The sequence below is a fragment of the Rhinolophus sinicus genome, chromosome 3, assembly GCF_057876585.1.
Source record: "Rhinolophus sinicus isolate RSI-liver-muscle chromosome 3, RSI-T2T, whole genome shotgun sequence".
NCBI classification, from domain to species: Eukaryota; Metazoa; Chordata; class Mammalia; order Chiroptera; family Rhinolophidae; genus Rhinolophus; species Rhinolophus sinicus.
In genome coordinates this window covers 167508373-167520700 of record NC_142503.1, presented here as the reverse complement: position 1 = coordinate 167520700, position 12328 = coordinate 167508373, and the positions used below count along the sequence as shown (strand labels likewise).

At 33.7% G+C, this 12328-nt stretch overlaps 1 protein-coding gene across 7 annotated transcripts in view; it reads right to left on the bottom strand.

Annotated features, from left to right (window-relative positions):
• PPM1A (protein phosphatase, Mg2+/Mn2+ dependent 1A) overlaps positions 1-12328 on the bottom strand; it is a 42277-nt gene that overhangs the window by 25456 nt on the left and 4493 nt on the right. Inside the window, exon 1 of one of the 7 annotated variants that reach the window (XM_019750768.3) lies at positions 1940-1958. The exons of the other annotated variants lie outside the window; for them this stretch is intronic. The gene's annotated coding sequence lies outside the window, so the exon portion shown is untranslated. Of the gene's footprint in view, positions 1-1939; positions 1959-12328 lie in introns of those variants that run through there. 7 annotated transcript variants of the gene reach the window in all.

Here is a 12328-nt window from a genome sequence, read left to right as displayed (position 1 = left end):
TCAGCAACCTACTAATATAAGTCGTCTTTTAAAAAGTTCAAAGGAGAAAAACCATATGATCATCTCTTCATATGCTAAAAGGAATCTGATAAAATTCATTCCTTAATACATATTTCAAACCAAACAGAAAGCATAGTCACTCGAACAATTCCCAGAAAAGAAACAAGAACAAGATTCCTGCTCTTATCCTATTATTTAACAATGTCTAGAAATAGTGATCAATGCAGTAAAAGTCAAGGTTTTAAAAAAGGCATAAAATTATGAAATGAGAAATTATTATTTGGACATAATGACTATGTGATGGCAAACTCAAAATCTAAGACATTACTAGGAAAAAGGAAAGTTCAATAAGGTTACCAGACTAAGAAAACTATTAATAATAATAATCTCTTAGAAAATACAAGTATAGATAACTAAATAATTGATAAGAAATATGCAGGACTTTTAAGAACAGAGACTCAGGGTAAGACACTCCTTTTTCTTAGATAGGAAGAGTCAATATTGTAAAGATGTTAATCTCCCCTTTATTAATCAATAAATTCAGTATAATCACAGCTGGGTCTTTTTGTTCCCAGACTTTGATAAAATTATCCCAAAATTCATAGGAAAGAATAAATGTTTGAGAACAGCGAAAATATTCCAAAAAACACAAGAATTTGCAATACCTAGGATTAAAAAAATTCAAATTATGGTATTTAAGAGGGAATTGATCAGTGGAATAGAATTGAGAGTCTAGAAAGAAAGCTGTGGGAACAAAAATTCAAAAAATAGTGTTAGAACAGCTGGCCTATTATTATTCCACTCCTGCTCTCCTGTTGAGGGTAGCTGAATCCCTATCACATATCTTAAAATAACTACCAGGTGATTAAAGATTTAAGTTTGAAATACTAATAATAAAACCACGCAAGTACATCTAGGCAAATATTTTTATAATCTTATTATAAAAAAGGGCTTTTTAAGTATGACATCAATGGCAAAAAGGAAAAGACCTGCTCCAAAGTTATAAAAAGTGACTCCAGAGAATAAAACCTCAACACTATAAAACAGCTCATAAACATAAATGGCAAATTAAAAAATTTTTTTTTTTTTAAATTGGGGAATATTGGGGAACACCGTGTTTCTCCAGGGCCCATCTGCCCCAAGTCGTCCTTCAACCTAGCTGTGGTGGGCGCAGATCACTGACCCATGTGGGAATCGAACTGTCAACCCTGTTGTTCAGAGCTCGCACTCCAACCGACTGAGCCATCCGGCCGCCCCAAGTGGCAAATATTTTTAAAATAAGCACTTGCAATATATATAAATTAATATTCTTAACATAGACAAAAGGCTCTTCTAAAACAACAAACGAACACTTTAAAGGAAATGAAATGGACAAAGAACATGAACCAGCAATTTAATTCATAAAAGAATACAATTGGCCAATAAATATATGAAGCAAAGACCAATTCTCATTAGTCACTAAACACAAATTTATTTTTATCCATTATTTTATCAAAGATTAAAAATTTATAATGTCCACTACTGGCAAAGGAGTAAAAATACGTACTTCTCGAAGGAAGGAGAATAAACTGGTACCTTTCTGAAGGATATGTACAATATGTTCATTTTAAATGTTGACTTCCATTTAAACGATTTTATATATTCACACTCTGAAGTGTTCCTCTGTTTCAAATGTATTTCAAAAAATAGATTATAAAACAGAAATATAAGAAGACCAAGTCACCTGCTAAAGATAAACTCAGCAAATACAAAGCACTTTGTGAAGCTGAAACTGTGAGCTTCCTGGGCTCAAGTAACAGAGATGGAGAGAAGTCCACATACTGGAGAGATAGTAACAGGGACTAAAAATGTCCCCATGTACAGCAGCCCGAGCTCACTGAAGATGCAGTTATGTGTCCAGTGAGCAGAAGTATAGATCTTCTTTTAGCCTGTGACTTACTTATTCTTGGAGAGATAAGACTGATCCTGATGTTATCAAGAATCAGGGGAACCAAGCCTCCAATATAAGATATTGTTTCAGACTGGGCACCCCAGGCCAAGACGTAGGCACACTCAAAAACACTGGATAAGAAGGGTGAAAAGAAAGAAAGCAGAACAAAAAACTTGTTTAATATGAGACTGCAAAAGCAAACTCCAAAACACACAAGGAAAACTAAACTAATAGACAGCCAACAAAATCAACAACTCTAAGAATTCAATCTAGAAAAAAATAATCTGAAAATAATTTAAAATGTGTATGTTTAGGATCCTTCCAAAGTTAAAATGAACTGTAGACAGAAAGGGGGAAAAAAGAATTTTAAAAAGTCAGAAATCAAACCAGAATAGGTGGCTATTAAAGAGAGAGACCAAAAAAAAAAAAAAGAGAGAGAGAGAGAGAACCAAAGAACCTGAACATGAGAAAAACATTCACTGAGAAACAAAAACTGAAGAAACACATTCTACATGAACAAAGTCTAGATGTAAAATAGTAAAGTGGAAAATGATACTTAGGATTGCCTAGAACAAAAACACAAAGATTAAGAAGAAATACTGGAAAAGCAATATTCAAAGATATAAAGGCTAATGAATTTTCTAGAACTGAAGAAAGATACGCATCATGAGATCAACAGTGTATTTCAGGGAACCTACAGATAACACAGCATACACATACCTAGGTATATCATGGGAATGTGTTCAGAACATCAAGAATGGTAAAACAAACAATACTAACATTTATATCACACTTAAAATATGCAAGGCTCCGTCCTAAGTGCTTTATATATATTAATGTAATCATCACTACAATGATAGATACTTTTTCATGATCTCTGTTTAAACTTGTCCAAGGTCACACAGTAAATAGTGGTAACAAGATACAGAATAGGAATCTTTTAAAAAACTACCAGAGAGAAAAACTATATACAAAAATTATACACAAAAAATTGTATACAAACCTAGCAATTATATAGAGAGCAGACTTTTCAGAGATCCAGCTTTGCCAAGTTTCATAATGGTAGGGGGAAAAACATTAACCAAGAATTCTTTATTTGCTAAAAACAGAAAGTAATGTGTAAAATAGACTTTCATACAAAAAGGGCCATACTCGGTAACTAAAAAGATTACTAAAGGATATACTTTAGTAAGATATACTTTAGGAAGAAAGGTGAATCCAGGAGTGACACACAAGGAACAGCAGTAGGTATTACAGAAACTGGTAAAATGTACTGTCTGATTAAATTAGGTATTAACTATTAAAAAAATGAAACTTTTTTTTTTTATGCTACAAAAAGGATAAATAAAATTGTAGGCAATTATACAAATGATGGAGGAATGTTTAGTGTTTAATCGAGTATGAACTTATTTAAAAAATCACCAAATGTACAAGGGAACAAGCTGCCATGAGTAGGAGTTAACATATAATAAATACAACTCACCTTAAGACTTCAGATAATTGGAATTAGCAAATATAAGGTATAAAATAACTATTTATAAAATGTTTTAACAAGATTTCCAAAAATCCCAAACAAATTAGAAAGAAAATTTAGTTTAAAATTCCCAGGCAATTGGGAAAGAATTAAATACCACTTTTGGAAATAAAAAACTTGTTGATAGTGAAAACTCAAAGGATGACTTAAACATTGGATTAGGAATAAAATGCAGTAAATTTGCCCATTGAGTGAAATAAAAACAAAAATTATGTTCACTTCAAAAAACCTAAAACCAGAGGATGACAGAAAGGGGAAGGAGAAAAATAAAATAAAATTCTCTAATGAGAGTAAGTAGCATAAATACTCCACAGATGCAGGAGTTAAGAAATTTAAGACTTGGACATTGTATACGCCTGGAAGCCCAGGAACTATTAACTAATCTCTCTGTTCCTGTCAACTCCCTGGAATTGAATATGTACTGTAATAGCAGAGTTCTCTCGACTCTTACAGTAACATTTATTCCACTGAGAGAATCAGAAAACACCAGCAAAATAATGGTACCTTAATTCTATACAGTAAAGCTTAATCTCATTTAACAAATGCTCCTCTGGTATTTTATTTGTTCTTAATATACTTAAACCATAGCAATTTTTAAATCCTCACATCTTACTTTAGGTAGAGGTACAAATTTCTTACAGGGTCCATTTGTTTGCCATTCACAGAGCCAAGGTCTCTGTTTCAAATCTTCCTCAGGACATTTTCACAGGTTTTTCTGGTTAAATATTTCTTTAATAAAGCTCAATCCTATAATTACTTAAATCAACAAATATTCTTAAGCTTCTCCTTCTACAATGTAAATAAGCTATAAATAGTTTGAAGATTTGCAGTTGACCTGAGCAACGAGGGAACTGGGGGCAATGACCCCTCCAATCACTCGAAAATCCAAGTACAATTTGACTCACGCAAAACTTAACTATTATACTAATAGCCTACTGTTGACAGGAAGTCTTACTGATAACATAAACAGTTGATTAGCACATACTTTGTCTGTTGAATGTATTATATACTGTATTCTTACAATAAAATAAGCTAAAGAAAATGTTAAGAAAATCATAACTAAGAGAAAAAACATTTACAGTATTTATTGGGGAAAAAAAAAAAAACATGTATAAGTGGACCTGCGCAGTTCAAACCTGTGTTGTTTAAGGATCAAATGTATATAGAGTTCTTTTGTAAAGACAGGAATACTTGTTATTAAAATTATACACACAGATATTTTGTAAACTTGGTTTCAAATACTAAATTCATTTAAATCAGATAATATATTTTATCTGTTAAATAATAAATCTCAATTGTTCTAAAAAAGGTAACCTGTCTTCATCACATGGTCCTTAAAAAAGTTACATACAAAATACGATGGCAGCATTTCTGATTAAGGAACTGAATATAGTATTTGAAATATGTCATTCAAGTGGTCAAATACAGGTACTAAAAGCTCCTATTGGTCTACACTCTACTCATCCCAAAGTTCCAGTTTGCTTATTATAGGTCTTTACTTACTTTAAAGCTATACAAGGTGTGATCAAACAATTCGATGAATGTTTAAATAAAAAAAAAATTATTACAGTAAGACACATCGCTATTAATCCCCTTTAAAATACTCCCCCTCACTTTGAACACACTTATCCCATCATTCTTTCCACTTTCTGAAGCAGTTCTGGAAGTCCTCTTTTGTGAGGGTCATTAGTTGCGTTGCCATGGCTGCCTTGATGTCCTGAATCATTTTGACTTTGGGGAAGAGCCAGAAGTCACAGAGTGCCAGATCCGGTAAATAAGGTGGATGAGGACACACCATGTTTTTGACAGACATTGCCATATACCAGAAGCGGTGTGTGACAAGGAGCATTATCATGAAGGAGGATAATTTACGGCACACTTTAAAATACACTTCTCTCAACCGTAGCTCACACCCAACTGACTGCACCAAACAAGTTGAAACTTGTCACACACTGTTACTAAGGTTCGATGCACTGCTCCCCATATTTAAGATCTCTGCCTTTCTGTTGGATGGCACTCAGCAGCAGCCTTCACCATATTTTGTGATCACAACGGAAAGGCTCCATGTCACACATCACTTCTGACACGGCAGTATCTGTCAAATAAAAACATGGTGTGTCCTCACCCACCATATTCATCAGATCTGGTACCATGAGACTTCTGGCTCTTCCCCAAAGCTAAAATGACCATGAAAGGTACTAAACATTTTGAATTGATTCAGGACATGAAGGCAGCCACAACAGCAACTAAAGACACTCACAAAAAGACTTCCGGAACTGCTTCAGAAAGTGGCAAGAACGATAGATCAGGGTGCTCCAAGCGAGGGGAAGTATTTTGAGGGGAATTAATGGCAATGTGTCTTTTACTGTAATATTAGGCTGGTACAAAAGTAATTGTGGTTTTTGTAATTATTTTTAACCTTTTAAACAGCAATTACTTTTGCACCACCTAATAATTTTTTAAAATTTAATTTAAACATTCACCATAGTTTTTGATCACATCTCATATGTGGGATTCTGGCTCTTTTGGGGCACTTTTACTGACAGTCCCTAAAATCTCACTAACAATTCTAATCCAACCAGAAGGCCCCTGACTTATCAAATTAAGATCTTCCTTGATAGCGGCAACTTCTCAATTAGTGGCCATACTCTGGCTAATTCTAGACATCTGAAGCAGCCCACTGAGTATAGGGCACCCAGAAGAAGATTCTGCCCCTCCAATTAGGAAACCCCAAAAGGACAATGCCTTTAATTCTGTGAGAATTCTCTGAAGAATAATTCCAAGGTGAAATGGGTTTCCCACTCTGCACTGGTTCAAACCTGAAGATCTTCGAATAATCCAAAAGACAAAATGACTACGGTTCAGCTTCAAAAATCCTACACAAAATTTTGGAAAGAAAGTATGTCAAGGATACTAATCCTCATCAGAAAATGAAATCCTTTGTGCTTCACTGACATACAACTAAAATTCAAAATTCAGAACTGAAAACAATTTAAAATTTCACCTATCTTTTTATCTTCTATTACATTATAACATCTTTGCCTTCTATTTCTTCCCTCTAGGTCTTAGTGTCTCCTAAGCAGTTGCGAAGTTTTATTCTTCTGCCTAATTCAGTCTCCTCACAAATGTTATACCATTTCTATGCCTGCTCTTACCACCTTGGCCCACCACCTGAGCAATCTCTTCTCTTATTTTCCCTTCTTGCTTTTAATTCTTCCTCATTCTTGTGTTTAGAGAAATAAGAAGGTAGAGTTCAGGCAAGCCAGTTGCAAAGGGAAGCATTCAGTGAACTAATGCAAGTAAGAGTTTGAGAAGTGGAAGAGAAATGGCTACTACATCAACATTTTAGGGAAAGCTGAGGGGTACTGAGCAACCCACAGTGAAAAGCACTACTGGAGGTGAGGACTAATGGTACATATTTATGAAAGTTATAATACTGGAGAAAAGCCTGATCCTTGGTTTAAATTTGGTTATAATCTTTCAATTATTGAATAATTTCTCCTGGTCAAGAAAGTGAGAAAATAGCCATTATTTAAGCTATAAAAGGAGGCTAAATTATTCACAACTGGCTATCTTATATACGCAAGATGTTGATAAAAACTAGAAACTGATCAAAATGTTATCTGGATTCCACTTACATGAAATACCCAAAAGACAAAAAACCTAGACAGAAAGTAGGTGAGTAGCTGACAAGAGCTGGGGGAGGAGAATGGGGAGTGGCTGCTAATGAGTACAATGTTTCTTTTGGGGGTGATAAAAATGTTCTAAAATTAAATTGTGGTAATGGTTGCACAATTCTGTGAATATAGTAAAAACTACTGAGCTGTGAATTTTAAATGGGTGAATTTTATGCTATGTGAGTTATATCTCAACAATGCCATTTAAAAAATTACTATGGTTTTATATGATTTTCTGTATCTATATTTTATTTTACACAAAAAGGTTTAAAAAGATGGCAATTAGATGTAGTAATATGGAAAATGTATTAAAATATTTTCAAAGATTAAAAAGTTAGCTGAAAATTTCTCAGCTGTTTTAATATTTCTTCATCTTAAAACTTCAACTAAATATTTACATCAGTATTTCAATTAAATATTTACTTAACCTCCTCCAACCAAATATCATCCAAATGAATTCTAGTGCAAAAGATTGTACTGAGTTAAATACTCTAATTTAAATGCCCTAAATTAAAACTTTAAAAAACGTATTTCAAGAAGCAAACCAAAATCGACAATCGAACCAACCAAAATAAGTCAGATAAAGCTCTTTTATGCTAAGTACTATTTCCATAAAGCACATGACACAGGTCATTTTTTTCTATCTAAAACTATTAAAAAATAATTAGTCTGCCAAATTATTGTTTTGAGAATGTTAGACTGTAACAATTTACAAGTACTTACACCATAGTTAGTTTGCACAGGTATTAGCAGCAGTTTCAGTTACACAAAATGTGTGTGAGACAGAGCTTGCCACTGTTCATGTGTTCTTCATGTTTCAAGATTTTTAATGTACCATCATCTTCTAGTCACATGCTATGATCTGAACTACACACTCCATAAGATAGTCTTCTTAAATTTCTACAAAGGTATGTACTACACAATTTAAAGTAAACTTTAGAAGTATATAATTGCCTGAAAAATATCTAAGCTAAATTTAGTTGGAGTAGTTTAGTGACTATGAAAATTAGATACTGACCTATTTTCACTAACAATTACAGTAGAAACAAATTTTTTTAAAAGTAGAAAAGATTTAAAAGGCATAGAGCTATTTAGTTTTTAAAGTTTTCTAAGAATGGTTTGGTATTCACAATCTCAATTTGCCTCATCTGTTAACTATTTCAAATTCCTCGGTTTTGGATAACTTGTGTACAGATTAAGAAATGGATTCAATTCCCAGTTTGCTATTTTCTAATCCTTGTATATGTGAGGATTCAGATTCAGACTGACCCAGAAAAGAATAACTGACTTCTTCAGCCAACGCATCCTTTTTTCTTTTGCTTAAAACAAACAACACCCTTCACACAGTGTTTGCTCATAAACTTGTATATTTAAGTTGAAAGAAGGGAAAATAAAACATTAAATATTTAAGACAGTAAAAGGTTTATTCACTCACAAAATATGTGGGGATTCTAAGTCTTTAACACATATAAAATGTCCCTGCTGGAAAAAAGGGGCAAAAAGTATTTTTCTCTTAAGACAGACTTCTGTCCATACCATCTAACATCCTTAAAACAGAATCATTCACTGAGTCCATAAACTGTGATATGAGATGTTTTGTGTGTATGGAAAAGGGTGCTGGGAAAGTACAGAAAAAAAGGCGTTTGTTCTTTTTAAGTGAAGTGAAAATTCTATGTTTCTAATAGCTTTAATCTATCTCTCTCTCTCTCTCTCTCTCTCTCTCTCTCTCTCTCTCTCTCTATTTCTCTCTCACTGTCTGTCTTTCTCTCTGCCCCACCTCAAATGACATGGCCCAAAATGAATTTCTCAACTCCCTACCACTTCTCCTACCCAGTTCCCTGTCTCAGGAAATAGATCTACCATTAGTCATGAGCTCACTGAATCCTGTATTTCCCTTATCATAGCACATAAGACTCTGTAAATACACTATCTCTCATTTAAGATTTTAAGATTAAGATCCAGGAGGGAAGGGAGCATGTCTTTTTTATTCATAGTACTTAACCACACAGTGACACTTGATTAATATATAGAACAAATGACTGTGACTTCTCCCTTGTCAACAGTCAGGAATTCTTTCCTCCCCAGGTATTCCCAGAGAAGATGACCTGCAAACAAACTCTATCCTACCATTTCCACTGGTTATATTATAGAAAACATACTGTTCATTTTTTAAATCTCTACAGAAATATAATTGATTTCTAATAAGAAAATACTGGACTCTAAAGCAACTCTTCAGCTTAAAGTTTAAAGTTTAGCTTAGAGGTTTATAGGAACACAGACTACTCATATAATAGACATCTGTTTGGTTCACATTAAATCAACTGACAGTTATTTCCCACCTTTAACTAATACATTGCCTAATTACTGTGATTCCACAATTCCTCTCTGTTTAAAAGGATGCCTAGTTTGTAATATTTGCAACTGTAACTCTGGAAAGAGATGCATGATTTTGAATGTCCTGTTAATCTTCAAAGCCCAAACACAGGAAGTTAAAAAGAAACCTTTAGGTGCATAATCAGTCAACCTGATTTTCTATACCAGCATTAACTCTACCACATTTCAGATTTGTATAATCTTCACTCTTAAATATCAGCCAAAATAATGCATAGCAAGAGTCATAAATATCTGCTCCCCCAAAGCTCTTAACTTCTTCCACCACCTCCTACAGCAATCACTCCCACTCTAGGTTTGCCTAATACTATACTTATAAAATAGCTGAATGTAGACTATCCACAAGGCACTGTGCAAAGTTTTGGAGATAATAAAAAGTTATTTTTTTTTCCCTTAAGAATTTTATAATTAAATTGAACACACAATTATAATTAAAACACAAATACCTAGTAGTAAAGTATATGACTAAAGCCATACAAATAATACAATAGATACTGCTATAGAAATACATGTACCGAGGAAAGGAGAGAGGAAATACTCTGGTGATCAGGGAAGGTTTGTGGAAAAGGAAATATTAGAAATGAGCCCTGATAAAGGACAAAACAAAAGCTGGAGAAGGCAAGAATTCCAAGCTACCGATTAGCATAAGCAGACACACAGAGAAAAGTACAGGGTGTGTTCCAGGGAGTGCAAGTATACCAGTTTGGTTGAAATAGATCAGTTCTGAGGTCCAATCATGGAAAAGCTTCAAAAGCCAAACCAAGAATTCTAAACTTTATTCTAGAGCAAAAGAAGTCACTAAGTATATTGAAAAGATAAATAATATGATGAAAACAGTATTTTAGGAAGAATTTTGTAACGTTTATAGAATGGGGGAGGGAGATACAGTACAAGACGCTAGGGGGAAAGACCAGTTAGAGTTCTAAAAAAACATGGTTGGGGTATGAGGTAATAAGACCAAACTGTTCCAATACAATTCTTCAATTTTAAATAACCCAGGACTCACATATAAAGCTTTAATGCCTTTTATGAAGACTCCCTATTTTTTACAGGAAGAACTAAATTAGAATAATTTAGTTTTCTTATTCTTTCATCTTTTCCTGCAGCAATCTTATTGTCCGTTTCTAATCATGAACTGTTAACTTTTCAAAATACCAACCCTTGTATTTCCTTCACTTACTGAACATTCACCTTTGCTTTATTACTTACTTTATAGCCTCTATTTAACCATCTACTCCCACCTAATCATAACTCTAAACCCATGATTTTTCTCCAGCTTCATACAAATAAAACTACTCATACTCAACTTTCTCTTCCATTACCTCTTAACTTTTAGTCTATTCATATACAAGTTCTATATACCCGCAACCTTTACAATGTCTTCTAAAGTCTCTACTCACTCTCTTGTAGTTTTTATAGCTTCCAGGCTCACTGCTAAAACTATACTCAAAGACAAGCCTCTCATAGCCACTAAATCTCTATTCCCCTAAGAATCCCAAGATTTCATATGCTCAACAGCAGCTACCATATTTCTTTGGTACTTTATCTTCATGGTAGAACATATGTTAATTGCATTATATAATTATATCATTTAATCTTCAAGATTACCTTATCAGAAAGGCTTCATTTGACAAAGAAAACTAAGGCTTAGAGAAATCAGGTGCCCAAGATCGCCCAACTAGGAAGTTTTACCTTTTTCTCTCTGTAGTCTTCAACGTGGCTCCACTGACTGTGTACTCAGAAACATTTCCCTTAGACCAGGGGTGTCAAAACTTTTTTCAACGTTTTTTACCAAGGGCCATATGTGGTAAAATACACAAACAGCCGGGCCACTCACTCGAGGTGAAGTATGTATTGCCTCACCTGGTTTAAGTAAACTAAGTATATTTTTGGAATTTGCTGCGGGCCAATTAAAAATGGATTGCGGACCGCAGTTGGCCCGCGGGCCGCAGTTTTGACAACCCTACCTTAGACCTTCATTATTTCCTCAGTCTGAACAATGATAGTTGAAGATATAAAATTGTTGAGCTCTGTTGACTTCTGCAACTTTGGGAATGAGAAAATGAACTTAACTTCTTAAATCTTTTCTGAATGTTTTAGAAGGGATCATTGCATTGGAAGACTTAATTAAATTTATGAACTTAGTTCTAGGAACCTGGATCAGAAGTACTAACATTAAGCTTTTCAAATTTTGATTCCTAGGAACAACGCTTGTCTAATTGGGAAAAATCCTCTCAGAAATATTTTGAAAATAATTTTGTATCTACATAGATCTGATCCTGGCATATAACTTAGATTCTGAGCCTATTTTTCTTCATTTGTAAAACAGAAATATCATCATGTTAGAAAGAGGGTTGTGATGAAAACTAAAGACTGACATAAATGGTCAATAAGTTATAGCTTTTATTATTCACTTTCTTCTGATCTAAAAGTAGTTTGGTCTCAGCCACAAAAACTCTAATGACTTTCAAACCAGACCCTAAATATGAATATTACATAAATTTGGTCAATGGATTCTAAATAAACATATTAAGAATTATAAAAACTCAAGTTCCCTCCTTTATCACACATTTTACTCAATGAATGTTTACATTCAGTACCTTTCCCTCAGTTTCTTATAAAAATTCTAAAGTTCATTACATTTTACATAAAGGAATATTGAAGCTCACCTCTCTTAACTATTTTCCCTAGCTCCTAGTACCTGCCTCAGCAAAAGAAAAGCTAGGTAAAGAAAGAGATTATCTAGGTGGTACACAAATAGGACACGCAAAGGTGAAAACCATCAAGGAATATATT